Source organism: Mytilus trossulus, chromosome 14, assembly GCF_036588685.1.
Source record: "Mytilus trossulus isolate FHL-02 chromosome 14, PNRI_Mtr1.1.1.hap1, whole genome shotgun sequence".
Classification (NCBI taxonomy): Eukaryota; Metazoa; Mollusca; class Bivalvia; order Mytilida; family Mytilidae; genus Mytilus; species Mytilus trossulus.
In genome coordinates, this window is record NC_086386.1 from 50369812 (window position 1) to 50397621 (window position 27810).

The 27810-nt window shown below is 36.7% G+C and overlaps 22 non-coding genes across 22 annotated transcripts; all 22 read right to left on the reverse strand.

Annotated features, from left to right (window-relative positions):
* Positions 1 to 400: 400 nt before the first annotated feature.
* On the reverse strand, positions 401 to 564 carry LOC134698347 (U1 spliceosomal RNA). The gene has a single exon (XR_010103310.1). It is a non-coding gene; the product is annotated as a U1 spliceosomal RNA (small nuclear RNA).
* A 1131-nt stretch (positions 565 to 1695) lies between these two features.
* On the reverse strand, positions 1696 to 1859 carry LOC134698348 (U1 spliceosomal RNA). The gene has a single exon (XR_010103311.1). It is a non-coding gene; the product is annotated as a U1 spliceosomal RNA (small nuclear RNA).
* A 1131-nt stretch (positions 1860 to 2990) lies between these two features.
* On the reverse strand, positions 2991 to 3154 carry LOC134698349 (U1 spliceosomal RNA). Its single transcript, XR_010103312.1, has one exon. It is a non-coding gene; the product is annotated as a U1 spliceosomal RNA (small nuclear RNA).
* A 1131-nt stretch (positions 3155 to 4285) lies between these two features.
* On the reverse strand, positions 4286 to 4449 carry LOC134698350 (U1 spliceosomal RNA). Its single transcript, XR_010103313.1, has one exon. It is a non-coding gene; the product is annotated as a U1 spliceosomal RNA (small nuclear RNA).
* A 1131-nt stretch (positions 4450 to 5580) lies between these two features.
* LOC134698351 (U1 spliceosomal RNA) lies at positions 5581 to 5744 on the reverse strand. The gene has a single exon (XR_010103314.1). It is a non-coding gene; the product is annotated as a U1 spliceosomal RNA (small nuclear RNA).
* A 1131-nt stretch (positions 5745 to 6875) lies between these two features.
* On the reverse strand, positions 6876 to 7039 carry LOC134698352 (U1 spliceosomal RNA). Its single transcript, XR_010103315.1, has one exon. It is a non-coding gene; the product is annotated as a U1 spliceosomal RNA (small nuclear RNA).
* Positions 7040 to 8170: 1131 nt separating this feature from the next.
* Positions 8171 to 8334, reverse strand: LOC134698353 (U1 spliceosomal RNA). The gene has a single exon (XR_010103316.1). It is a non-coding gene; the product is annotated as a U1 spliceosomal RNA (small nuclear RNA).
* A 1131-nt stretch (positions 8335 to 9465) lies between these two features.
* On the reverse strand, positions 9466 to 9629 carry LOC134698354 (U1 spliceosomal RNA). Its single transcript, XR_010103317.1, has one exon. It is a non-coding gene; the product is annotated as a U1 spliceosomal RNA (small nuclear RNA).
* Positions 9630 to 10760: 1131 nt separating this feature from the next.
* Positions 10761 to 10924, reverse strand: LOC134698355 (U1 spliceosomal RNA). Its single transcript, XR_010103318.1, has one exon. It is a non-coding gene; the product is annotated as a U1 spliceosomal RNA (small nuclear RNA).
* A 1131-nt stretch (positions 10925 to 12055) lies between these two features.
* On the reverse strand, positions 12056 to 12219 carry LOC134698358 (U1 spliceosomal RNA). Its single transcript, XR_010103320.1, has one exon. It is a non-coding gene; the product is annotated as a U1 spliceosomal RNA (small nuclear RNA).
* Positions 12220 to 13350: 1131 nt separating this feature from the next.
* On the reverse strand, positions 13351 to 13514 carry LOC134698359 (U1 spliceosomal RNA). The gene has a single exon (XR_010103321.1). It is a non-coding gene; the product is annotated as a U1 spliceosomal RNA (small nuclear RNA).
* A 1131-nt stretch (positions 13515 to 14645) lies between these two features.
* Positions 14646 to 14809, reverse strand: LOC134698360 (U1 spliceosomal RNA). Its single transcript, XR_010103322.1, has one exon. It is a non-coding gene; the product is annotated as a U1 spliceosomal RNA (small nuclear RNA).
* Positions 14810 to 15940: 1131 nt separating this feature from the next.
* LOC134698361 (U1 spliceosomal RNA) lies at positions 15941 to 16104 on the reverse strand. The gene has a single exon (XR_010103323.1). It is a non-coding gene; the product is annotated as a U1 spliceosomal RNA (small nuclear RNA).
* Positions 16105 to 17235: 1131 nt separating this feature from the next.
* LOC134698362 (U1 spliceosomal RNA) lies at positions 17236 to 17399 on the reverse strand. The gene has a single exon (XR_010103324.1). It is a non-coding gene; the product is annotated as a U1 spliceosomal RNA (small nuclear RNA).
* Positions 17400 to 18530: 1131 nt separating this feature from the next.
* LOC134698363 (U1 spliceosomal RNA) lies at positions 18531 to 18694 on the reverse strand. Its single transcript, XR_010103325.1, has one exon. It is a non-coding gene; the product is annotated as a U1 spliceosomal RNA (small nuclear RNA).
* A 1131-nt stretch (positions 18695 to 19825) lies between these two features.
* Positions 19826 to 19989, reverse strand: LOC134698364 (U1 spliceosomal RNA). Its single transcript, XR_010103326.1, has one exon. It is a non-coding gene; the product is annotated as a U1 spliceosomal RNA (small nuclear RNA).
* A 1131-nt stretch (positions 19990 to 21120) lies between these two features.
* Positions 21121 to 21284, reverse strand: LOC134698365 (U1 spliceosomal RNA). The gene has a single exon (XR_010103327.1). It is a non-coding gene; the product is annotated as a U1 spliceosomal RNA (small nuclear RNA).
* A 1131-nt stretch (positions 21285 to 22415) lies between these two features.
* LOC134698366 (U1 spliceosomal RNA) lies at positions 22416 to 22579 on the reverse strand. The gene has a single exon (XR_010103328.1). It is a non-coding gene; the product is annotated as a U1 spliceosomal RNA (small nuclear RNA).
* A 1131-nt stretch (positions 22580 to 23710) lies between these two features.
* Positions 23711 to 23874, reverse strand: LOC134698367 (U1 spliceosomal RNA). The gene has a single exon (XR_010103329.1). It is a non-coding gene; the product is annotated as a U1 spliceosomal RNA (small nuclear RNA).
* Positions 23875 to 25005: 1131 nt separating this feature from the next.
* Positions 25006 to 25169, reverse strand: LOC134698369 (U1 spliceosomal RNA). Its single transcript, XR_010103331.1, has one exon. It is a non-coding gene; the product is annotated as a U1 spliceosomal RNA (small nuclear RNA).
* Positions 25170 to 26300: 1131 nt separating this feature from the next.
* On the reverse strand, positions 26301 to 26464 carry LOC134698370 (U1 spliceosomal RNA). Its single transcript, XR_010103332.1, has one exon. It is a non-coding gene; the product is annotated as a U1 spliceosomal RNA (small nuclear RNA).
* Positions 26465 to 27595: 1131 nt separating this feature from the next.
* LOC134698371 (U1 spliceosomal RNA) lies at positions 27596 to 27759 on the reverse strand. The gene has a single exon (XR_010103333.1). It is a non-coding gene; the product is annotated as a U1 spliceosomal RNA (small nuclear RNA).
* Between the last annotated feature and the right edge of the window lie 51 nt (positions 27760 to 27810).

A 27810-nucleotide genomic window follows, 5' to 3' on the forward strand; every position in this document is an offset into this window, starting at 1 on the left:
ATAACTTGCCAACCAAAAACTTGTTTTCATCGTAAAGCAAATTGAATAAGCTTCCAAACTTAATTTATAGTTTTTACTTGTAGCAAGCGGATTTTTTTTTATGTAACTTAAACGGAGAGGCAAAACATGAAATTTACGGATGACGAGATAATGATTTAAACAAAACTTACTTATATGAAGTGTAGAAACCAAGTTGTCTGACTGAGAAATTAATTTGCTTCTTTATATCGTATACTCAAATTGATGAAATACAATGATATGAAACAAAAGAGTGGAAAACCGGTTTGCGATCATAATTTACGCTACTCCTGAACAGTCTCAGCGTATCAAAGAAAAAGTTTAACAACAGTTTCAAGTTTTAGTATTTATTGGGAACTTCTCTTTACATTTGATTTATTAACAGGGGATAGCGCGAACGCAGTCCCCCACACTAAAAAATTGCGTACCCGAGTTGCCCACATTTGGGGCAATCGCAGGCTTCAGCCTAACCGGAGTGCAATGGAAAGGCCTCGACCTGGGGAGACCGCCTTTTTGATCACGGTGCTCCCTGTACCAGGTAAGTATGCTTGGATATCTGACATTTGTCCATTTGAGTAAATCAGGAGTAACTTTATAAAGAGGTATTCGAACATATTATAGTCAGCCGATACATCAATTTAAAACATACAATAAAAAAAATCGACTTCGCATCGAGGGCCATTTGCCTCCTTCCACTGATTTCATTGAAACACGTTGGTGTATTAAAGACCGGGACACTTTTTCAGGACGATTTGTTGAAAGGGACCAAATAAAGTAGGATAACTCTGTGGATTAAAAACGTACTACGTACGTTCAGATCGCCATGATGCTTTCACACGGAATATCAATAATTGTTTAAAATTCACTCCTCCGCAATAAAGGAAAAAAAACCAACAAGAACTTTATTGTTTTTCCCTCCTTCGTCGCTTCAATTTCGTAACTGCCTTTCGTTCATACAACACTGTTTGCTTCTGTTTCGAATTCAGTTACCATTTTTACAGTGTACGCGCAAAATTTTAAAATCAAATTTACTCAATTTGGTGCGGGGGAAAAAAATCGACGGCAAAGCAATCATTTGCGTTTAAAATTGATAAAGGAGGGCGACAAAGGTCGCGAGATTATTTCTTGAATCCGTCCGTGCTGCACATGCAGTTTCCGCTTTTTCAATATAGCCAGGCAAATAAAATACGGCATCACTTTTCATCAAATGCACGTATTTTCCTCTTATGCAAATTAACAGGTATAGTTGAATTTCATACTATTTCAAATAAAAAAAAATAACTTGCCAACCAAAAACTTGTTTTCATCGTAAAGCAAATTGAATAAGCTTCCAAACTTAATTTATAGTTTTTACTTGTAGCAAGCGGATTTTTTTTTATGTAACTTAAACGGAGAGGCAAAACATGAAATTTACGGATGACGAGATAATGATTTAAACAAAACTTACTTATATGAAGTGTAGAAACCAAGTTGTCTGACTGAGAAATTAATTTGCTTCTTTATATCGTATACTCAAATTGATGAAATACAATGATATGAAACAAAAGAGTGGAAAACCGGTTTGCGATCATAATTTACGCTACTCCTGAACAGTCTCAGCGTATCAAAGAAAAAGTTTAACAACAGTTTCAAGTTTTAGTATTTATTGGGAACTTCTCTTTACATTTGATTTATTAACAGGGGATAGCGCGAACGCAGTCCCCCACACTAAAAAATTGCGTACCCGAGTTGCCCACATTTGGGGCAATCGCAGGCTTCAGCCTAACCGGAGTGCAATGGAAAGGCCTCGACCTGGGGAGACCGCCTTTTTGATCACGGTGCTCCCTGTACCAGGTAAGTATGCTTGGATATCTGACATTTGTCCATTTGAGTAAATCAGGAGTAACTTTATAAAGAGGTATTCGAACATATTATAGTCAGCCGATACATCAATTTAAAACATACAATAAAAAAAATCGACTTCGCATCGAGGGCCATTTGCCTCCTTCCACTGATTTCATTGAAACACGTTGGTGTATTAAAGACCGGGACACTTTTTCAGGACGATTTGTTGAAAGGGACCAAATAAAGTAGGATAACTCTGTGGATTAAAAACGTACTACGTACGTTCAGATCGCCATGATGCTTTCACACGGAATATCAATAATTGTTTAAAATTCACTCCTCCGCAATAAAGGAAAAAAAACCAACAAGAACTTTATTGTTTTTCCCTCCTTCGTCGCTTCAATTTCGTAACTGCCTTTCGTTCATACAACACTGTTTGCTTCTGTTTCGAATTCAGTTACCATTTTTACAGTGTACGCGCAAAATTTTAAAATCAAATTTACTCAATTTGGTGCGGGGGAAAAAAATCGACGGCAAAGCAATCATTTGCGTTTAAAATTGATAAAGGAGGGCGACAAAGGTCGCGAGATTATTTCTTGAATCCGTCCGTGCTGCACATGCAGTTTCCGCTTTTTCAATATAGCCAGGCAAATAAAATACGGCATCACTTTTCATCAAATGCACGTATTTTCCTCTTATGCAAATTAACAGGTATAGTTGAATTTCATACTATTTCAAATAAAAAAAAATAACTTGCCAACCAAAAACTTGTTTTCATCGTAAAGCAAATTGAATAAGCTTCCAAACTTAATTTATAGTTTTTACTTGTAGCAAGCGGATTTTTTTTTATGTAACTTAAACGGAGAGGCAAAACATGAAATTTACGGATGACGAGATAATGATTTAAACAAAACTTACTTATATGAAGTGTAGAAACCAAGTTGTCTGACTGAGAAATTAATTTGCTTCTTTATATCGTATACTCAAATTGATGAAATACAATGATATGAAACAAAAGAGTGGAAAACCGGTTTGCGATCATAATTTACGCTACTCCTGAACAGTCTCAGCGTATCAAAGAAAAAGTTTAACAACAGTTTCAAGTTTTAGTATTTATTGGGAACTTCTCTTTACATTTGATTTATTAACAGGGGATAGCGCGAACGCAGTCCCCCACACTAAAAAATTGCGTACCCGAGTTGCCCACATTTGGGGCAATCGCAGGCTTCAGCCTAACCGGAGTGCAATGGAAAGGCCTCGACCTGGGGAGACCGCCTTTTTGATCACGGTGCTCCCTGTACCAGGTAAGTATGCTTGGATATCTGACATTTGTCCATTTGAGTAAATCAGGAGTAACTTTATAAAGAGGTATTCGAACATATTATAGTCAGCCGATACATCAATTTAAAACATACAATAAAAAAAATCGACTTCGCATCGAGGGCCATTTGCCTCCTTCCACTGATTTCATTGAAACACGTTGGTGTATTAAAGACCGGGACACTTTTTCAGGACGATTTGTTGAAAGGGACCAAATAAAGTAGGATAACTCTGTGGATTAAAAACGTACTACGTACGTTCAGATCGCCATGATGCTTTCACACGGAATATCAATAATTGTTTAAAATTCACTCCTCCGCAATAAAGGAAAAAAAACCAACAAGAACTTTATTGTTTTTCCCTCCTTCGTCGCTTCAATTTCGTAACTGCCTTTCGTTCATACAACACTGTTTGCTTCTGTTTCGAATTCAGTTACCATTTTTACAGTGTACGCGCAAAATTTTAAAATCAAATTTACTCAATTTGGTGCGGGGGAAAAAAATCGACGGCAAAGCAATCATTTGCGTTTAAAATTGATAAAGGAGGGCGACAAAGGTCGCGAGATTATTTCTTGAATCCGTCCGTGCTGCACATGCAGTTTCCGCTTTTTCAATATAGCCAGGCAAATAAAATACGGCATCACTTTTCATCAAATGCACGTATTTTCCTCTTATGCAAATTAACAGGTATAGTTGAATTTCATACTATTTCAAATAAAAAAAAATAACTTGCCAACCAAAAACTTGTTTTCATCGTAAAGCAAATTGAATAAGCTTCCAAACTTAATTTATAGTTTTTACTTGTAGCAAGCGGATTTTTTTTTATGTAACTTAAACGGAGAGGCAAAACATGAAATTTACGGATGACGAGATAATGATTTAAACAAAACTTACTTATATGAAGTGTAGAAACCAAGTTGTCTGACTGAGAAATTAATTTGCTTCTTTATATCGTATACTCAAATTGATGAAATACAATGATATGAAACAAAAGAGTGGAAAACCGGTTTGCGATCATAATTTACGCTACTCCTGAACAGTCTCAGCGTATCAAAGAAAAAGTTTAACAACAGTTTCAAGTTTTAGTATTTATTGGGAACTTCTCTTTACATTTGATTTATTAACAGGGGATAGCGCGAACGCAGTCCCCCACACTAAAAAATTGCGTACCCGAGTTGCCCACATTTGGGGCAATCGCAGGCTTCAGCCTAACCGGAGTGCAATGGAAAGGCCTCGACCTGGGGAGACCGCCTTTTTGATCACGGTGCTCCCTGTACCAGGTAAGTATGCTTGGATATCTGACATTTGTCCATTTGAGTAAATCAGGAGTAACTTTATAAAGAGGTATTCGAACATATTATAGTCAGCCGATACATCAATTTAAAACATACAATAAAAAAAATCGACTTCGCATCGAGGGCCATTTGCCTCCTTCCACTGATTTCATTGAAACACGTTGGTGTATTAAAGACCGGGACACTTTTTCAGGACGATTTGTTGAAAGGGACCAAATAAAGTAGGATAACTCTGTGGATTAAAAACGTACTACGTACGTTCAGATCGCCATGATGCTTTCACACGGAATATCAATAATTGTTTAAAATTCACTCCTCCGCAATAAAGGAAAAAAAACCAACAAGAACTTTATTGTTTTTCCCTCCTTCGTCGCTTCAATTTCGTAACTGCCTTTCGTTCATACAACACTGTTTGCTTCTGTTTCGAATTCAGTTACCATTTTTACAGTGTACGCGCAAAATTTTAAAATCAAATTTACTCAATTTGGTGCGGGGGAAAAAAATCGACGGCAAAGCAATCATTTGCGTTTAAAATTGATAAAGGAGGGCGACAAAGGTCGCGAGATTATTTCTTGAATCCGTCCGTGCTGCACATGCAGTTTCCGCTTTTTCAATATAGCCAGGCAAATAAAATACGGCATCACTTTTCATCAAATGCACGTATTTTCCTCTTATGCAAATTAACAGGTATAGTTGAATTTCATACTATTTCAAATAAAAAAAAATAACTTGCCAACCAAAAACTTGTTTTCATCGTAAAGCAAATTGAATAAGCTTCCAAACTTAATTTATAGTTTTTACTTGTAGCAAGCGGATTTTTTTTTATGTAACTTAAACGGAGAGGCAAAACATGAAATTTACGGATGACGAGATAATGATTTAAACAAAACTTACTTATATGAAGTGTAGAAACCAAGTTGTCTGACTGAGAAATTAATTTGCTTCTTTATATCGTATACTCAAATTGATGAAATACAATGATATGAAACAAAAGAGTGGAAAACCGGTTTGCGATCATAATTTACGCTACTCCTGAACAGTCTCAGCGTATCAAAGAAAAAGTTTAACAACAGTTTCAAGTTTTAGTATTTATTGGGAACTTCTCTTTACATTTGATTTATTAACAGGGGATAGCGCGAACGCAGTCCCCCACACTAAAAAATTGCGTACCCGAGTTGCCCACATTTGGGGCAATCGCAGGCTTCAGCCTAACCGGAGTGCAATGGAAAGGCCTCGACCTGGGGAGACCGCCTTTTTGATCACGGTGCTCCCTGTACCAGGTAAGTATGCTTGGATATCTGACATTTGTCCATTTGAGTAAATCAGGAGTAACTTTATAAAGAGGTATTCGAACATATTATAGTCAGCCGATACATCAATTTAAAACATACAATAAAAAAAATCGACTTCGCATCGAGGGCCATTTGCCTCCTTCCACTGATTTCATTGAAACACGTTGGTGTATTAAAGACCGGGACACTTTTTCAGGACGATTTGTTGAAAGGGACCAAATAAAGTAGGATAACTCTGTGGATTAAAAACGTACTACGTACGTTCAGATCGCCATGATGCTTTCACACGGAATATCAATAATTGTTTAAAATTCACTCCTCCGCAATAAAGGAAAAAAAACCAACAAGAACTTTATTGTTTTTCCCTCCTTCGTCGCTTCAATTTCGTAACTGCCTTTCGTTCATACAACACTGTTTGCTTCTGTTTCGAATTCAGTTACCATTTTTACAGTGTACGCGCAAAATTTTAAAATCAAATTTACTCAATTTGGTGCGGGGGAAAAAAATCGACGGCAAAGCAATCATTTGCGTTTAAAATTGATAAAGGAGGGCGACAAAGGTCGCGAGATTATTTCTTGAATCCGTCCGTGCTGCACATGCAGTTTCCGCTTTTTCAATATAGCCAGGCAAATAAAATACGGCATCACTTTTCATCAAATGCACGTATTTTCCTCTTATGCAAATTAACAGGTATAGTTGAATTTCATACTATTTCAAATAAAAAAAAATAACTTGCCAACCAAAAACTTGTTTTCATCGTAAAGCAAATTGAATAAGCTTCCAAACTTAATTTATAGTTTTTACTTGTAGCAAGCGGATTTTTTTTTATGTAACTTAAACGGAGAGGCAAAACATGAAATTTACGGATGACGAGATAATGATTTAAACAAAACTTACTTATATGAAGTGTAGAAACCAAGTTGTCTGACTGAGAAATTAATTTGCTTCTTTATATCGTATACTCAAATTGATGAAATACAATGATATGAAACAAAAGAGTGGAAAACCGGTTTGCGATCATAATTTACGCTACTCCTGAACAGTCTCAGCGTATCAAAGAAAAAGTTTAACAACAGTTTCAAGTTTTAGTATTTATTGGGAACTTCTCTTTACATTTGATTTATTAACAGGGGATAGCGCGAACGCAGTCCCCCACACTAAAAAATTGCGTACCCGAGTTGCCCACATTTGGGGCAATCGCAGGCTTCAGCCTAACCGGAGTGCAATGGAAAGGCCTCGACCTGGGGAGACCGCCTTTTTGATCACGGTGCTCCCTGTACCAGGTAAGTATGCTTGGATATCTGACATTTGTCCATTTGAGTAAATCAGGAGTAACTTTATAAAGAGGTATTCGAACATATTATAGTCAGCCGATACATCAATTTAAAACATACAATAAAAAAAATCGACTTCGCATCGAGGGCCATTTGCCTCCTTCCACTGATTTCATTGAAACACGTTGGTGTATTAAAGACCGGGACACTTTTTCAGGACGATTTGTTGAAAGGGACCAAATAAAGTAGGATAACTCTGTGGATTAAAAACGTACTACGTACGTTCAGATCGCCATGATGCTTTCACACGGAATATCAATAATTGTTTAAAATTCACTCCTCCGCAATAAAGGAAAAAAAACCAACAAGAACTTTATTGTTTTTCCCTCCTTCGTCGCTTCAATTTCGTAACTGCCTTTCGTTCATACAACACTGTTTGCTTCTGTTTCGAATTCAGTTACCATTTTTACAGTGTACGCGCAAAATTTTAAAATCAAATTTACTCAATTTGGTGCGGGGGAAAAAAATCGACGGCAAAGCAATCATTTGCGTTTAAAATTGATAAAGGAGGGCGACAAAGGTCGCGAGATTATTTCTTGAATCCGTCCGTGCTGCACATGCAGTTTCCGCTTTTTCAATATAGCCAGGCAAATAAAATACGGCATCACTTTTCATCAAATGCACGTATTTTCCTCTTATGCAAATTAACAGGTATAGTTGAATTTCATACTATTTCAAATAAAAAAAAATAACTTGCCAACCAAAAACTTGTTTTCATCGTAAAGCAAATTGAATAAGCTTCCAAACTTAATTTATAGTTTTTACTTGTAGCAAGCGGATTTTTTTTTATGTAACTTAAACGGAGAGGCAAAACATGAAATTTACGGATGACGAGATAATGATTTAAACAAAACTTACTTATATGAAGTGTAGAAACCAAGTTGTCTGACTGAGAAATTAATTTGCTTCTTTATATCGTATACTCAAATTGATGAAATACAATGATATGAAACAAAAGAGTGGAAAACCGGTTTGCGATCATAATTTACGCTACTCCTGAACAGTCTCAGCGTATCAAAGAAAAAGTTTAACAACAGTTTCAAGTTTTAGTATTTATTGGGAACTTCTCTTTACATTTGATTTATTAACAGGGGATAGCGCGAACGCAGTCCCCCACACTAAAAAATTGCGTACCCGAGTTGCCCACATTTGGGGCAATCGCAGGCTTCAGCCTAACCGGAGTGCAATGGAAAGGCCTCGACCTGGGGAGACCGCCTTTTTGATCACGGTGCTCCCTGTACCAGGTAAGTATGCTTGGATATCTGACATTTGTCCATTTGAGTAAATCAGGAGTAACTTTATAAAGAGGTATTCGAACATATTATAGTCAGCCGATACATCAATTTAAAACATACAATAAAAAAAATCGACTTCGCATCGAGGGCCATTTGCCTCCTTCCACTGATTTCATTGAAACACGTTGGTGTATTAAAGACCGGGACACTTTTTCAGGACGATTTGTTGAAAGGGACCAAATAAAGTAGGATAACTCTGTGGATTAAAAACGTACTACGTACGTTCAGATCGCCATGATGCTTTCACACGGAATATCAATAATTGTTTAAAATTCACTCCTCCGCAATAAAGGAAAAAAAACCAACAAGAACTTTATTGTTTTTCCCTCCTTCGTCGCTTCAATTTCGTAACTGCCTTTCGTTCATACAACACTGTTTGCTTCTGTTTCGAATTCAGTTACCATTTTTACAGTGTACGCGCAAAATTTTAAAATCAAATTTACTCAATTTGGTGCGGGGGAAAAAAATCGACGGCAAAGCAATCATTTGCGTTTAAAATTGATAAAGGAGGGCGACAAAGGTCGCGAGATTATTTCTTGAATCCGTCCGTGCTGCACATGCAGTTTCCGCTTTTTCAATATAGCCAGGCAAATAAAATACGGCATCACTTTTCATCAAATGCACGTATTTTCCTCTTATGCAAATTAACAGGTATAGTTGAATTTCATACTATTTCAAATAAAAAAAAATAACTTGCCAACCAAAAACTTGTTTTCATCGTAAAGCAAATTGAATAAGCTTCCAAACTTAATTTATAGTTTTTACTTGTAGCAAGCGGATTTTTTTTTATGTAACTTAAACGGAGAGGCAAAACATGAAATTTACGGATGACGAGATAATGATTTAAACAAAACTTACTTATATGAAGTGTAGAAACCAAGTTGTCTGACTGAGAAATTAATTTGCTTCTTTATATCGTATACTCAAATTGATGAAATACAATGATATGAAACAAAAGAGTGGAAAACCGGTTTGCGATCATAATTTACGCTACTCCTGAACAGTCTCAGCGTATCAAAGAAAAAGTTTAACAACAGTTTCAAGTTTTAGTATTTATTGGGAACTTCTCTTTACATTTGATTTATTAACAGGGGATAGCGCGAACGCAGTCCCCCACACTAAAAAATTGCGTACCCGAGTTGCCCACATTTGGGGCAATCGCAGGCTTCAGCCTAACCGGAGTGCAATGGAAAGGCCTCGACCTGGGGAGACCGCCTTTTTGATCACGGTGCTCCCTGTACCAGGTAAGTATGCTTGGATATCTGACATTTGTCCATTTGAGTAAATCAGGAGTAACTTTATAAAGAGGTATTCGAACATATTATAGTCAGCCGATACATCAATTTAAAACATACAATAAAAAAAATCGACTTCGCATCGAGGGCCATTTGCCTCCTTCCACTGATTTCATTGAAACACGTTGGTGTATTAAAGACCGGGACACTTTTTCAGGACGATTTGTTGAAAGGGACCAAATAAAGTAGGATAACTCTGTGGATTAAAAACGTACTACGTACGTTCAGATCGCCATGATGCTTTCACACGGAATATCAATAATTGTTTAAAATTCACTCCTCCGCAATAAAGGAAAAAAAACCAACAAGAACTTTATTGTTTTTCCCTCCTTCGTCGCTTCAATTTCGTAACTGCCTTTCGTTCATACAACACTGTTTGCTTCTGTTTCGAATTCAGTTACCATTTTTACAGTGTACGCGCAAAATTTTAAAATCAAATTTACTCAATTTGGTGCGGGGGAAAAAAATCGACGGCAAAGCAATCATTTGCGTTTAAAATTGATAAAGGAGGGCGACAAAGGTCGCGAGATTATTTCTTGAATCCGTCCGTGCTGCACATGCAGTTTCCGCTTTTTCAATATAGCCAGGCAAATAAAATACGGCATCACTTTTCATCAAATGCACGTATTTTCCTCTTATGCAAATTAACAGGTATAGTTGAATTTCATACTATTTCAAATAAAAAAAAATAACTTGCCAACCAAAAACTTGTTTTCATCGTAAAGCAAATTGAATAAGCTTCCAAACTTAATTTATAGTTTTTACTTGTAGCAAGCGGATTTTTTTTTATGTAACTTAAACGGAGAGGCAAAACATGAAATTTACGGATGACGAGATAATGATTTAAACAAAACTTACTTATATGAAGTGTAGAAACCAAGTTGTCTGACTGAGAAATTAATTTGCTTCTTTATATCGTATACTCAAATTGATGAAATACAATGATATGAAACAAAAGAGTGGAAAACCGGTTTGCGATCATAATTTACGCTACTCCTGAACAGTCTCAGCGTATCAAAGAAAAAGTTTAACAACAGTTTCAAGTTTTAGTATTTATTGGGAACTTCTCTTTACATTTGATTTATTAACAGGGGATAGCGCGAACGCAGTCCCCCACACTAAAAAATTGCGTACCCGAGTTGCCCACATTTGGGGCAATCGCAGGCTTCAGCCTAACCGGAGTGCAATGGAAAGGCCTCGACCTGGGGAGACCGCCTTTTTGATCACGGTGCTCCCTGTACCAGGTAAGTATGCTTGGATATCTGACATTTGTCCATTTGAGTAAATCAGGAGTAACTTTATAAAGAGGTATTCGAACATATTATAGTCAGCCGATACATCAATTTAAAACATACAATAAAAAAAATCGACTTCGCATCGAGGGCCATTTGCCTCCTTCCACTGATTTCATTGAAACACGTTGGTGTATTAAAGACCGGGACACTTTTTCAGGACGATTTGTTGAAAGGGACCAAATAAAGTAGGATAACTCTGTGGATTAAAAACGTACTACGTACGTTCAGATCGCCATGATGCTTTCACACGGAATATCAATAATTGTTTAAAATTCACTCCTCCGCAATAAAGGAAAAAAAACCAACAAGAACTTTATTGTTTTTCCCTCCTTCGTCGCTTCAATTTCGTAACTGCCTTTCGTTCATACAACACTGTTTGCTTCTGTTTCGAATTCAGTTACCATTTTTACAGTGTACGCGCAAAATTTTAAAATCAAATTTACTCAATTTGGTGCGGGGGAAAAAAATCGACGGCAAAGCAATCATTTGCGTTTAAAATTGATAAAGGAGGGCGACAAAGGTCGCGAGATTATTTCTTGAATCCGTCCGTGCTGCACATGCAGTTTCCGCTTTTTCAATATAGCCAGGCAAATAAAATACGGCATCACTTTTCATCAAATGCACGTATTTTCCTCTTATGCAAATTAACAGGTATAGTTGAATTTCATACTATTTCAAATAAAAAAAAATAACTTGCCAACCAAAAACTTGTTTTCATCGTAAAGCAAATTGAATAAGCTTCCAAACTTAATTTATAGTTTTTACTTGTAGCAAGCGGATTTTTTTTTATGTAACTTAAACGGAGAGGCAAAACATGAAATTTACGGATGACGAGATAATGATTTAAACAAAACTTACTTATATGAAGTGTAGAAACCAAGTTGTCTGACTGAGAAATTAATTTGCTTCTTTATATCGTATACTCAAATTGATGAAATACAATGATATGAAACAAAAGAGTGGAAAACCGGTTTGCGATCATAATTTACGCTACTCCTGAACAGTCTCAGCGTATCAAAGAAAAAGTTTAACAACAGTTTCAAGTTTTAGTATTTATTGGGAACTTCTCTTTACATTTGATTTATTAACAGGGGATAGCGCGAACGCAGTCCCCCACACTAAAAAATTGCGTACCCGAGTTGCCCACATTTGGGGCAATCGCAGGCTTCAGCCTAACCGGAGTGCAATGGAAAGGCCTCGACCTGGGGAGACCGCCTTTTTGATCACGGTGCTCCCTGTACCAGGTAAGTATGCTTGGATATCTGACATTTGTCCATTTGAGTAAATCAGGAGTAACTTTATAAAGAGGTATTCGAACATATTATAGTCAGCCGATACATCAATTTAAAACATACAATAAAAAAAATCGACTTCGCATCGAGGGCCATTTGCCTCCTTCCACTGATTTCATTGAAACACGTTGGTGTATTAAAGACCGGGACACTTTTTCAGGACGATTTGTTGAAAGGGACCAAATAAAGTAGGATAACTCTGTGGATTAAAAACGTACTACGTACGTTCAGATCGCCATGATGCTTTCACACGGAATATCAATAATTGTTTAAAATTCACTCCTCCGCAATAAAGGAAAAAAAACCAACAAGAACTTTATTGTTTTTCCCTCCTTCGTCGCTTCAATTTCGTAACTGCCTTTCGTTCATACAACACTGTTTGCTTCTGTTTCGAATTCAGTTACCATTTTTACAGTGTACGCGCAAAATTTTAAAATCAAATTTACTCAATTTGGTGCGGGGGAAAAAAATCGACGGCAAAGCAATCATTTGCGTTTAAAATTGATAAAGGAGGGCGACAAAGGTCGCGAGATTATTTCTTGAATCCGTCCGTGCTGCACATGCAGTTTCCGCTTTTTCAATATAGCCAGGCAAATAAAATACGGCATCACTTTTCATCAAATGCACGTATTTTCCTCTTATGCAAATTAACAGGTATAGTTGAATTTCATACTATTTCAAATAAAAAAAAATAACTTGCCAACCAAAAACTTGTTTTCATCGTAAAGCAAATTGAATAAGCTTCCAAACTTAATTTATAGTTTTTACTTGTAGCAAGCGGATTTTTTTTTATGTAACTTAAACGGAGAGGCAAAACATGAAATTTACGGATGACGAGATAATGATTTAAACAAAACTTACTTATATGAAGTGTAGAAACCAAGTTGTCTGACTGAGAAATTAATTTGCTTCTTTATATCGTATACTCAAATTGATGAAATACAATGATATGAAACAAAAGAGTGGAAAACCGGTTTGCGATCATAATTTACGCTACTCCTGAACAGTCTCAGCGTATCAAAGAAAAAGTTTAACAACAGTTTCAAGTTTTAGTATTTATTGGGAACTTCTCTTTACATTTGATTTATTAACAGGGGATAGCGCGAACGCAGTCCCCCACACTAAAAAATTGCGTACCCGAGTTGCCCACATTTGGGGCAATCGCAGGCTTCAGCCTAACCGGAGTGCAATGGAAAGGCCTCGACCTGGGGAGACCGCCTTTTTGATCACGGTGCTCCCTGTACCAGGTAAGTATGCTTGGATATCTGACATTTGTCCATTTGAGTAAATCAGGAGTAACTTTATAAAGAGGTATTCGAACATATTATAGTCAGCCGATACATCAATTTAAAACATACAATAAAAAAAATCGACTTCGCATCGAGGGCCATTTGCCTCCTTCCACTGATTTCATTGAAACACGTTGGTGTATTAAAGACCGGGACACTTTTTCAGGACGATTTGTTGAAAGGGACCAAATAAAGTAGGATAACTCTGTGGATTAAAAACGTACTACGTACGTTCAGATCGCCATGATGCTTTCACACGGAATATCAATAATTGTTTAAAATTCACTCCTCCGCAATAAAGGAAAAAAAACCAACAAGAACTTTATTGTTTTTCCCTCCTTCGTCGCTTCAATTTCGTAACTGCCTTTCGTTCATACAACACTGTTTGCTTCTGTTTCGAATTCAGTTACCATTTTTACAGTGTACGCGCAAAATTTTAAAATCAAATTTACTCAATTTGGTGCGGGGGAAAAAAATCGACGGCAAAGCAATCATTTGCGTTTAAAATTGATAAAGGAGGGCGACAAAGGTCGCGAGATTATTTCTTGAATCCGTCCGTGCTGCACATGCAGTTTCCGCTTTTTCAATATAGCCAGGCAAATAAAATACGGCATCACTTTTCATCAAATGCACGTATTTTCCTCTTATGCAAATCAACAGGTATAGTTGAATTTCATACTATTTCAAATAAAAAAAAATAACTTGCCAACCAAAAACTTGTTTTCATCGTAAAGCAAATTGAATAAGCTTCCAAACTTAATTTATAGTTTTTACTTGTAGCAAGCGGATTTTTTTTTATGTAACTTAAACGGAGAGGCAAAACATGAAATTTACGGATGACGAGATAATGATTTAAACAAAACTTACTTATATGAAGTGTAGAAACCAAGTTGTCTGACTGAGAAATTAATTTGCTTCTTTATATCGTATACTCAAATTGATGAAATACAATGATATGAAACAAAAGAGTGGAAAACCGGTTTGCGATCATAATTTACGCTACTCCTGAACAGTCTCAGCGTATCAAAGAAAAAGTTTAACAACAGTTTCAAGTTTTAGTATTTATTGGGAACTTCTCTTTACATTTGATTTATTAACAGGGGATAGCGCGAACGCAGTCCCCCACACTAAAAAATTGCGTACCCGAGTTGCCCACATTTGGGGCAATCGCAGGCTTCAGCCTAACCGGAGTGCAATGGAAAGGCCTCGACCTGGGGAGACCGCCTTTTTGATCACGGTGCTCCCTGTACCAGGTAAGTATGCTTGGATATCTGACATTTGTCCATTTGAGTAAATCAGGAGTAACTTTATAAAGAGGTATTCGAACATATTATAGTCAGCCGATACATCAATTTAAAACATACAATAAAAAAAATCGACTTCGCATCGAGGGCCATTTGCCTCCTTCCACTGATTTCATTGAAACACGTTGGTGTATTAAAGACCGGGACACTTTTTCAGGACGATTTGTTGAAAGGGACCAAATAAAGTAGGATAACTCTGTGGATTAAAAACGTACTACGTACGTTCAGATCGCCATGATGCTTTCACACGGAATATCAATAATTGTTTAAAATTCACTCCTCCGCAATAAAGGAAAAAAAACCAACAAGAACTTTATTGTTTTTCCCTCCTTCGTCGCTTCAATTTCGTAACTGCCTTTCGTTCATACAACACTGTTTGCTTCTGTTTCGAATTCAGTTACCATTTTTACAGTGTACGCGCAAAATTTTAAAATCAAATTTACTCAATTTGGTGCGGGGGAAAAAAATCGACGGCAAAGCAATCATTTGCGTTTAAAATTGATAAAGGAGGGCGACAAAGGTCGCGAGATTATTTCTTGAATCCGTCCGTGCTGCACATGCAGTTTCCGCTTTTTCAATATAGCCAGGCAAATAAAATACGGCATCACTTTTCATCAAATGCACGTATTTTCCTCTTATGCAAATCAACAGGTATAGTTGAATTTCATACTATTTCAAATAAAAAAAAATAACTTGCCAACCAAAAACTTGTTTTCATCGTAAAGCAAATTGAATAAGCTTCCAAACTTAATTTATAGTTTTTACTTGTAGCAAGCGGATTTTTTTTTATGTAACTTAAACGGAGAGGCAAAACATGAAATTTACGGATGACGAGATAATGATTTAAACAAAACTTACTTATATGAAGTGTAGAAACCAAGTTGTCTGACTGAGAAATTAATTTGCTTCTTTATATCGTATACTCAAATTGATGAAATACAATGATATGAAACAAAAGAGTGGAAAACCGGTTTGCGATCATAATTTACGCTACTCCTGAACAGTCTCAGCGTATCAAAGAAAAAGTTTAACAACAGTTTCAAGTTTTAGTATTTATTGGGAACTTCTCTTTACATTTGATTTATTAACAGGGGATAGCGCGAACGCAGTCCCCCACACTAAAAAATTGCGTACCCGAGTTGCCCACATTTGGGGCAATCGCAGGCTTCAGCCTAACCGGAGTGCAATGGAAAGGCCTCGACCTGGGGAGACCGCCTTTTTGATCACGGTGCTCCCTGTACCAGGTAAGTATGCTTGGATATCTGACATTTGTCCATTTGAGTAAATCAGGAGTAACTTTATAAAGAGGTATTCGAACATATTATAGTCAGCCGATACATCAATTTAAAACATACAATAAAAAAAATCGACTTCGCATCGAGGGCCATTTGCCTCCTTCCACTGATTTCATTGAAACACGTTGGTGTATTAAAGACCGGGACACTTTTTCAGGACGATTTGTTGAAAGGGACCAAATAAAGTAGGATAACTCTGTGGATTAAAAACGTACTACGTACGTTCAGATCGCCATGATGCTTTCACACGGAATATCAATAATTGTTTAAAATTCACTCCTCCGCAATAAAGGAAAAAAAACCAACAAGAACTTTATTGTTTTTCCCTCCTTCGTCGCTTCAATTTCGTAACTGCCTTTCGTTCATACAACACTGTTTGCTTCTGTTTCGAATTCAGTTACCATTTTTACAGTGTACGCGCAAAATTTTAAAATCAAATTTACTCAATTTGGTGCGGGGGAAAAAAATCGACGGCAAAGCAATCATTTGCGTTTAAAATTGATAAAGGAGGGCGACAAAGGTCGCGAGATTATTTCTTGAATCCGTCCGTGCTGCACATGCAGTTTCCGCTTTTTCAATATAGCCAGGCAAATAAAATACGGCATCACTTTTCATCAAATGCACGTATTTTCCTCTTATGCAAATTAACAGGTATAGTTGAATTTCATACTATTTCAAATAAAAAAAAATAACTTGCCAACCAAAAACTTGTTTTCATCGTAAAGCAAATTGAATAAGCTTCCAAACTTAATTTATAGTTTTTACTTGTAGCAAGCGGATTTTTTTTTATGTAACTTAAACGGAGAGGCAAAACATGAAATTTACGGATGACGAGATAATGATTTAAACAAAACTTACTTATATGAAGTGTAGAAACCAAGTTGTCTGACTGAGAAATTAATTTGCTTCTTTATATCGTATACTCAAATTGATGAAATACAATGATATGAAACAAAAGAGTGGAAAACCGGTTTGCGATCATAATTTACGCTACTCCTGAACAGTCTCAGCGTATCAAAGAAAAAGTTTAACAACAGTTTCAAGTTTTAGTATTTATTGGGAACTTCTCTTTACATTTGATTTATTAACAGGGGATAGCGCGAACGCAGTCCCCCACACTAAAAAATTGCGTACCCGAGTTGCCCACATTTGGGGCAATCGCAGGCTTCAGCCTAACCGGAGTGCAATGGAAAGGCCTCGACCTGGGGAGACCGCCTTTTTGATCACGGTGCTCCCTGTACCAGGTAAGTATGCTTGGATATCTGACATTTGTCCATTTGAGTAAATCAGGAGTAACTTTATAAAGAGGTATTCGAACATATTATAGTCAGCCGATACATCAATTTAAAACATACAATAAAAAAAATCGACTTCGCATCGAGGGCCATTTGCCTCCTTCCACTGATTTCATTGAAACACGTTGGTGTATTAAAGACCGGGACACTTTTTCAGGACGATTTGTTGAAAGGGACCAAATAAAGTAGGATAACTCTGTGGATTAAAAACGTACTACGTACGTTCAGATCGCCATGATGCTTTCACACGGAATATCAATAATTGTTTAAAATTCACTCCTCCGCAATAAAGGAAAAAAAACCAACAAGAACTTTATTGTTTTTCCCTCCTTCGTCGCTTCAATTTCGTAACTGCCTTTCGTTCATACAACACTGTTTGCTTCTGTTTCGAATTCAGTTACCATTTTTACAGTGTACGCGCAAAATTTTAAAATCAAATTTACTCAATTTGGTGCGGGGGAAAAAAATCGACGGCAAAGCAATCATTTGCGTTTAAAATTGATAAAGGAGGGCGACAAAGGTCGCGAGATTATTTCTTGAATCCGTCCGTGCTGCACATGCAGTTTCCGCTTTTTCAATATAGCCAGGCAAATAAAATACGGCATCACTTTTCATCAAATGCACGTATTTTCCTCTTATGCAAATCAACAGGTATAGTTGAATTTCATACTATTTCAAATAAAAAAAAATAACTTGCCAACCAAAAACTTGTTTTCATCGTAAAGCAAATTGAATAAGCTTCCAAACTTAATTTATAGTTTTTACTTGTAGCAAGCGGATTTTTTTTTATGTAACTTAAACGGAGAGGCAAAACATGAAATTTACGGATGACGAGATAATGATTTAAACAAAACTTACTTATATGAAGTGTAGAAACCAAGTTGTCTGACTGAGAAATTAATTTGCTTCTTTATATCGTATACTCAAATTGATGAAATACAATGATATGAAACAAAAGAGTGGAAAACCGGTTTGCGATCATAATTTACGCTACTCCTGAACAGTCTCAGCGTATCAAAGAAAAAGTTTAACAACAGTTTCAAGTTTTAGTATTTATTGGGAACTTCTCTTTACATTTGATTTATTAACAGGGGATAGCGCGAACGCAGTCCCCCACACTAAAAAATTGCGTACCCGAGTTGCCCACATTTGGGGCAATCGCAGGCTTCAGCCTAACCGGAGTGCAATGGAAAGGCCTCGACCTGGGGAGACCGCCTTTTTGATCACGGTGCTCCCTGTACCAGGTAAGTATGCTTGGATATCTGACATTTGTCCATTTGAGTAAATCAGGAGTAACTTTATAAAGAGGTATTCGAACATATTATAGTCAGCCGATACATCAATTTAAAACATACAATAAAAAAAATCGACTTCGCATCGAGGGCCATTTGCCTCCTTCCACTGATTTCATTGAAACACGTTGGTGTATTAAAGACCGGGACACTTTTTCAGGACGATTTGTTGAAAGGGACCAAATAAAGTAGGATAACTCTGTGGATTAAAAACGTACTACGTACGTTCAGATCGCCATGATGCTTTCACACGGAATATCAATAATTGTTTAAAATTCACTCCTCCGCAATAAAGGAAAAAAAACCAACAAGAACTTTATTGTTTTTCCCTCCTTCGTCGCTTCAATTTCGTAACTGCCTTTCGTTCATACAACACTGTTTGCTTCTGTTTCGAATTCAGTTACCATTTTTACAGTGTACGCGCAAAATTTTAAAATCAAATTTACTCAATTTGGTGCGGGGGAAAAAAATCGACGGCAAAGCAATCATTTGCGTTTAAAATTGATAAAGGAGGGCGACAAAGGTCGCGAGATTATTTCTTGAATCCGTCCGTGCTGCACATGCAGTTTCCGCTTTTTCAATATAGCCAGGCAAATAAAATACGGCATCACTTTTCATCAAATGCACGTATTTTCCTCTTATGCAAATCAACAGGTATAGTTGAATTTCATACTATTTCAAATAAAAAAAAATAACTTGCCAACCAAAAACTTGTTTTCATCGTAAAGCAAATTGAATAAGCTTCCAAACTTAATTTATAGTTTTTACTTGTAGCAAGCGGATTTTTTTTTATGTAACTTAAACGGAGAGGCAAAACATGAAATTTACGGATGACGAGATAATGATTTAAACAAAACTTACTTATATGAAGTGTAGAAACCAAGTTGTCTGACTGAGAAATTAATTTGCTTCTTTATATCGTATACTCAAATTGATGAAATACAATGATATGAAACAAAAGAGTGGAAAACCGGTTTGCGATCATAATTTACGCTACTCCTGAACAGTCTCAGCGTATCAAAGAAAAAGTTTAACAACAGTTTCAAGTTTTAGTATTTATTGGGAACTTCTCTTTACATTTGATTTATTAACAGGGGATAGCGCGAACGCAGTCCCCCACACTAAAAAATTGCGTACCCGAGTTGCCCACATTTGGGGCAATCGCAGGCTTCAGCCTAACCGGAGTGCAATGGAAAGGCCTCGACCTGGGGAGACCGCCTTTTTGATCACGGTGCTCCCTGTACCAGGTAAGTATGCTTGGATATCTGACATTTGTCCATTTGAGTAAATCAGGAGTAACTTTATAAAGAGGTATTCGAACATATTATAGTCAGCCGATACATCAATTTAAAACATACAATAAAAAAAATCGACTTCGCATCGAGGGCCATTTGCCTCCTTCCACTGATTTCATTGAAACACGTTGGTGTATTAAAGACCGGGACACTTTTTCAGGACGATTTGTTGAAAGGGACCAAATAAAGTAGGATAACTCTGTGGATTAAAAACGTACTACGTACGTTCAGATCGCCATGATGCTTTCACACGGAATATCAATAATTGTTTAAAATTCACTCCTCCGCAATAAAGGAAAAAAAACCAACAAGAACTTTATTGTTTTTCCCTCCTTCGTCGCTTCAATTTCGTAACTGCCTTTCGTTCATACAACACTGTTTGCTTCTGTTTCGAATTCAGTTACCATTTTTACAGTGTACGCGCAAAATTTTAAAATCAAATTTACTCAATTTGGTGCGGGGGAAAAAAATCGACGGCAAAGCAATCATTTGCGTTTAAAATTGATAAAGGAGGGCGACAAAGGTCGCGAGATTATTTCTTGAATCCGTCCGTGCTGCACATGCAGTTTCCGCTTTTTCAATATAGCCAGGCAAATAAAATACGGCATCACTTTTCATCAAATGCACGTATTTTCCTCTTATGCAAATTAACAGGTATAGTTGAATTTCATACTATTTCAAATAAAAAAAAATAACTTGCCAACCAAAAACTTGTTTTCATCGTAAAGCAAATTGAATAAGCTTCCAAACTTAATTTATAGTTTTTACTTGTAGCAAGCGGATTTTTTTTTATGTAACTTAAACGGAGAGGCAAAACATGAAATTTACGGATGACGAGATAATGATTTAAACAAAACTTACTTATATGAAGTGTAGAAACCAAGTTGTCTGACTGAGAAATTAATTTGCTTCTTTATATCGTATACTCAAATTGATGAAATACAATGATATGAAACAAAAGAGTGGAAAACCGGTTTGCGATCATAATTTACGCTACTCCTGAACAGTCTCAGCGTATCAAAGAAAAAGTTTAACAACAGTTTCAAGTTTTAGTATTTATTGGGAACTTCTCTTTACATTTGATTTATTAACAGGGGATAGCGCGAACGCAGTCCCCCACACTAAAAAATTGCGTACCCGAGTTGCCCACATTTGGGGCAATCGCAGGCTTCAGCCTAACCGGAGTGCAATGGAAAGGCCTCGACCTGGGGAGACCGCCTTTTTGATCACGGTGCTCCCTGTACCAGGTAAGTATGCTTGGATATCTGACATTTGTCCATTTGAGTAAATCAGGAGTAACTTTATAAAGAGGTATTCGAACATATTATAGTCAGCCGATACATCAATTTAAAACATACAATAAAAAAAATCGACTTCGCATCGAGGGCCATTTGCCTCCTTCCACTGATTTCATTGAAACACGTTGGTGTATTAAAGACCGGGACACTTTTTCAGGACGATTTGTTGAAAGGGACCAAATAAAGTAGGATAACTCTGTGGATTAAAAACGTACTACGTACGTTCAGATCGCCATGATGCTTTCACACGGAATATCAATAATTGTTTAAAATTCACTCCTCCGCAATAAAGGAAAAAAAACCAACAAGAACTTTATTGTTTTTCCCTCCTTCGTCGCTTCAATTTCGTAACTGCCTTTCGTTCATACAACACTGTTTGCTTCTGTTTCGAATTCAGTTACCATTTTTACAGTGTACGCGCAAAATTTTAAAATCAAATTTACTCAATTTGGTGCGGGGGAAAAAAATCGACGGCAAAGCAATCATTTGCGTTTAAAATTGATAAAGGAGGGCGACAAAGGTCGCGAGATTATTTCTTGAATCCGTCCGTGCTGCACATGCAGTTTCCGCTTTTTCAATATAGCCAGGCAAATAAAATACGGCATCACTTTTCATCAAATGCACGTATTTTCCTCTTATGCAAATTAACAGGTATAGTTGAATTTCATACTATTTCAAATAAAAAAAAATAACTTGCCAACCAAAAACTTGTTTTCATCGTAAAGCAAATTGAATAAGCTTCCAAACTTAATTTATAGTTTTTACTTGTAGCAAGCGGATTTTTTTTTATGTAACTTAAACGGAGAGGCAAAACATGAAATTTACGGATGACGAGATAATGATTTAAACAAAACTTACTTATATGAAGTGTAGAAACCAAGTTGTCTGACTGAGAAATTAATTTGCTTCTTTATATCGTATACTCAAATTGATGAAATACAATGATATGAAACAAAAGAGTGGAAAACCGGTTTGCGATCATAATTTACGCTACTCCTGAACAGTCTCAGCGTATCAAAGAAAAAGTTTAACAACAGTTTCAAGTTTTAGTATTTATTGGGAACTTCTCTTTACATTTGATTTATTAACAGGGGATAGCGCGAACGCAGTCCCCCACACTAAAAAATTGCGTACCCGAGTTGCCCACATTTGGGGCAATCGCAGGCTTCAGCCTAACCGGAGTGCAATGGAAAGGCCTCGACCTGGGGAGACCGCCTTTTTGATCACGGTGCTCCCTGTACCAGGTAAGTATGCTTGGATATCTGACATTTGTCCATTTGAGTAAATCAGGAGTAACTTTATAAAGAGGTATTCGAACATATTATAGTCAGCCGATACATCAATTTAAAACATACAATAAAAAAAATCGACTTCGCATCGAGGGCCATTTGCCTCCTTCCACTGATTTCATTGAAACACGTTGGTGTATTAAAGACCGGGACACTTTTTCAGGACGATTTGTTGAAAGGGACCAAATAAAGTAGGATAACTCTGTGGATTAAAAACGTACTACGTACGTTCAGATCGCCATGATGCTTTCACACGGAATATCAATAATTGTTTAAAATTCACTCCTCCGCAATAAAGGAAAAAAAACCAACAAGAACTTTATTGTTTTTCCCTCCTTCGTCGCTTCAATTTCGTAACTGCCTTTCGTTCATACAACACTGTTTGCTTCTGTTTCGAATTCAGTTACCATTTTTACAGTGTACGCGCAAAATTTTAAAATCAAATTTACTCAATTTGGTGCGGGGGAAAAAAATCGACGGCAAAGCAATCATTTGCGTTTAAAATTGATAAAGGAGGGCGACAAAGGTCGCGAGATTATTTCTTGAATCCGTCCGTGCTGCACATGCAGTTTCCGCTTTTTCAATATAGCCAGGCAAATAAAATACGGCATCACTTTTCATCAAATGCACGTATTTTCCTCTTATGCAAATTAACAGGTATAGTTGAATTTCATACTATTTCAAATAAAAAAAAATAACTTGCCAACCAAAAACTTGTTTTCATCGTAAAGCAAATTGAATAAGCTTCCAAACTTAATTTATAGTTTTTACTTGTAGCAAGCGGATTTTTTTTTATGTAACTTAAACGGAGAGGCAAAACATGAAATTTACGGATGACGAGATAATGATTTAAACAAAACTTACTTATATGAAGTGTAGAAACCAAGTTGTCTGACTGAGAAATTAATTTGCTTCTTTATATCGTATACTCAAATTGATGAAATACAATGATATGAAACAAAAGAGTGGAAAACCGGTTTGCGATCATAATTTACGCTACTCCTGAACAGTCTCAGCGTATCAAAGAAAAAGTTTAACAACAGTTTCAAGTTTTAGTATTTATTGGGAACTTCTCTTTACATTTGATTTATTAACAGGGGATAGCGCGAACGCAGTCCCCCACACTAAAAAATTGCGTACCCGAGTTGCCCACATTTGGGGCAATCGCAGGCTTCAGCCTAACCGGAGTGCAATGGAAAGGCCTCGACCTGGGGAGACCGCCTTTTTGATCACGGTGCTCCCTGTACCAGGTAAGTATGCTTGGATATCTGACATTTGTCCATTTGAGTAAATCAGGAGTAACTTTATAAAGAGGTATTCGAACATATTATAGTCAGCCGATACATCAATTTAAAACATACAATAAAAAAAATCGACTTCGCATCGAGGGCCATTTGCCTCCTTCCACTGATTTCATTGAAACACGTTGGTGTATTAAAGACCGGGACACTTTTTCAGGACGATTTGTTGAAAGGGACCAAATAAAGTAGGATAACTCTGTGGATTAAAAACGTACTACGTACGTTCAGATCGCCATGATGCTTTCACACGGAATATCAATAATTGTTTAAAATTCACTCCTCCGCAATAAAGGAAAAAAAACCAACAAGAACTTTATTGTTTTTCCCTCCTTCGTCGCTTCAATTTCGTAACTGCCTTTCGTTCATACAACACTGTTTGCTTCTGTTTCGAATTCAGTTACCATTTTTACAGTGTACGCGCAAAATTTTAAAATCAAATTTACTCAATTTGGTGCGGGGGAAAAAAATCGACGGCAAAGCAATCATTTGCGTTTAAAATTGATAAAGGAGGGCGACAAAGGTCGCGAGATTATTTCTTGAATCCGTCCGTGCTGCACATGCAGTTTCCGCTTTTTCAATATAGCCAGGCAAATAAAATACGGCATCACTTTTCATCAAATGCACGTATTTTCCTCTTATGCAAATTAACAGGTATAGTTGAATTTCATACTATTTCAAATAAAAAAAAATAACTTGCCAACCAAAAACTTGTTTTCATCGTAAAGCAAATTGAATAAGCTTCCAAACTTAATTTATAGTTTTTACTTGTAGCAAGCGGATTTTTTTTTATGTAACTTAAACGGAGAGGCAAAACATGAAATTTACGGATGACGAGATAATGATTTAAACAAAACTTACTTATATGAAGTGTAGAAACCAAGTTGTCTGACTGAGAAATTAATTTGCTTCTTTATATCGTATACTCAAATTGATGAAATACAATGATATGAAACAAAAGAGTGGAAAACCGGTTTGCGATCATAATTTACGCTACTCCTGAACAGTCTCAGCGTATCAAAGAAAAAGTTTAACAACAGTTTCAAGTTTTAGTATTTATTGGGAACTTCTCTTTACATTTGATTTATTAACAGGGGATAGCGCGAACGCAGTCCCCCACACTAAAAAATTGCGTACCCGAGTTGCCCACATTTGGGGCAATCGCAGGCTTCAGCCTAACCGGAGTGCAATGGAAAGGCCTCGACCTGGGGAGACCGCCTTTTTGATCACGGTGCTCCCTGTACCAGGTAAGTATGCTTGGATATCTGACATTTGTCCATTTGAGTAAATCAGGAGTAACTTTATAAAGAGGTATTCGAACATATTATAGTCAGCCGATACATCAATTTAAAACATACAATAAAAAAAATCGACTTCGCATCGAGGGCCATTTGCCTCCTTCCACTGATTTCATTGAAACACGTTGGTGTATTAAAGACCGGGACACTTTTTCAGGACGATTTGTTGAAAGGGACCAAATAAAGTAGGATAACTCTGTGGATTAAAAACGTACTACGTACGTTCAGATCGCCATGATGCTTTCACACGGAATATCAATAATTGTTTAAAATTCACTCCTCCGCAATAAAGGAAAAAAAACCAACAAGAACTTTATTGTTTTTCCCTCCTTCGTCGCTTCAATTTCGTAACTGCCTTTCGTTCATACAACACTGTTTGCTTCTGTTTCGAATTCAGTTACCATTTTTACAGTGTACGCGCAAAATTTTAAAATCAAATTTACTCAATTTGGTGCGGGGGAAAAAAATCGACGGCAAAGCAATCATTTGCGTTTAAAATTGATAAAGGAGGGCGACAAAGGTCGCGAGATTATTTCTTGAATCCGTCCGTGCTGCACATGCAGTTTCCGCTTTTTCAATATAGCCAGGCAAATAAAATACGGCATCACTTTTCATCAAATGCACGTATTTTCCTCTTATGCAAATTAACAGGTATAGTTGAATTTCATACTATTTCAAATAAAAAAAAATAACTTGCCAACCAAAAACTTGTTTTCATCGTAAAGCAAATTGAATAAGCTTCCAAACTTAATTTATAGTTTTTACTTGTAGCAAGCGGATTTTTTTTTATGTAACTTAAACGGAGAGGCAAAACATGAAATTTACGGATGACGAGATAATGATTTAAACAAAACTTACTTATATGAAGTGTAGAAACCAAGTTGTCTGACTGAGAAATTAATTTGCTTCTTTATATCGTATACTCAAATTGATGAAATACAATGATATGAAACAAAAGAGTGGAAAACCGGTTTGCGATCATAATTTACGCTACTCCTGAACAGTCTCAGCGTATCAAAGAAAAAGTTTAACAACAGTTTCAAGTTTTAGTATTTATTGGGAACTTCTCTTTACATTTGATTTATTAACAGGGGATAGCGCGAACGCAGTCCCCCACACTAAAAAATTGCGTACCCGAGTTGCCCACATTTGGGGCAATCGCAGGCTTCAGCCTAACCGGAGTGCAATGGAAAGGCCTCGACCTGGGGAGACCGCCTTTTTGATCACGGTGCTCCCTGTACCAGGTAAGTATGCTTGGATATCTGACATTTGTCCATTTGAGTAAATCAGGAGTAACTTTATAAAGAGGTATTCGAACATATTATAGTCAGCCGATACATCAATTTAAAACATACAATAAAAAAAATCGACTTCGCATCGAGGGCCATTTGCCTCCTTCCACTGATTTCATTGAAACACGTTGGTGTATTAAAGACCGGGACACTTTTTCAGGACGATTTGTTGAAAGGGACCAAATAAAGTAGGATAACTCTGTGGATTAAAAACGTACTACGTACGTTCAGATCGCCATGATGCTTTCACACGGAATATCAATAATTGTTTAAAATTCACTCCTCCGCAATAAAGGAAAAAAAACCAACAAGAACTTTATTGTTTTTCCCTCCTTCGTCGCTTCAATTTCGTAACTGCCTTTCGTTCATACAACACTGTTTGCTTCTGTTTCGAATTCAGTTACCATTTTTACAGTGTACGCGCAAAATTTTAAAATCAAATTTACTCAATTTGGTGCGGGGGAAAAAAATCGACGGCAAAGCAATCATTTGCGTTTAAAATTGATAAAGGAGGGCGACAAAGGTCGCGAGATTATTTCTTGAATCCGTCCGTGCTGCACATGCAGTTTCCGCTTTTTCAATATAGCCAGGCAAATAAAATACGGCATCACTTTTCATCAAATGCACGTATTTTCCTCTTATGCAAATTAACAGGTATAGTTGAATTTCATACTATTTCAAATAAAAAAAAATAACTTGCCAACCAAAAACTTGTTTTCATCGTAAAGCAAATTGAATAAGCTTCCAAACTTAATTTATAGTTTTTACTTGTAGCAAGCGGATTTTTTTTTATGTAACTTAAACGGAGAGGCAAAACATGAAATTTACGGATGACGAGATAATGATTTAAACAAAACTTACTTATATGAAGTGTAGAAACCAAGTTGTCTGACTGAGAAATTAATTTGCTTCTTTATATCGTATACTCAAATTGATGAAATACAATGATATGAAACAAAAGAGTGGAAAACCGGTTTGCGATCATAATTTACGCTACTCCTGAACAGTCTCAGCGTATCAAAGAAAAAGTTTAACAACAGTTTCAAGTTTTAGTATTTATTGGGAACTTCTCTTTACATTTGATTTATTAACAGGGGATAGCGCGAACGCAGTCCCCCACACTAAAAAATTGCGTACCCGAGTTGCCCACATTTGGGGCAATCGCAGGCTTCAGCCTAACCGGAGTGCAATGGAAAGGCCTCGACCTGGGGAGACCGCCTTTTTGATCACGGTGCTCCCTGTACCAGGTAAGTATGCTTGGATATCTGACATTTGTCCATTTGAGTAAATCAGGAGTAACTTTATA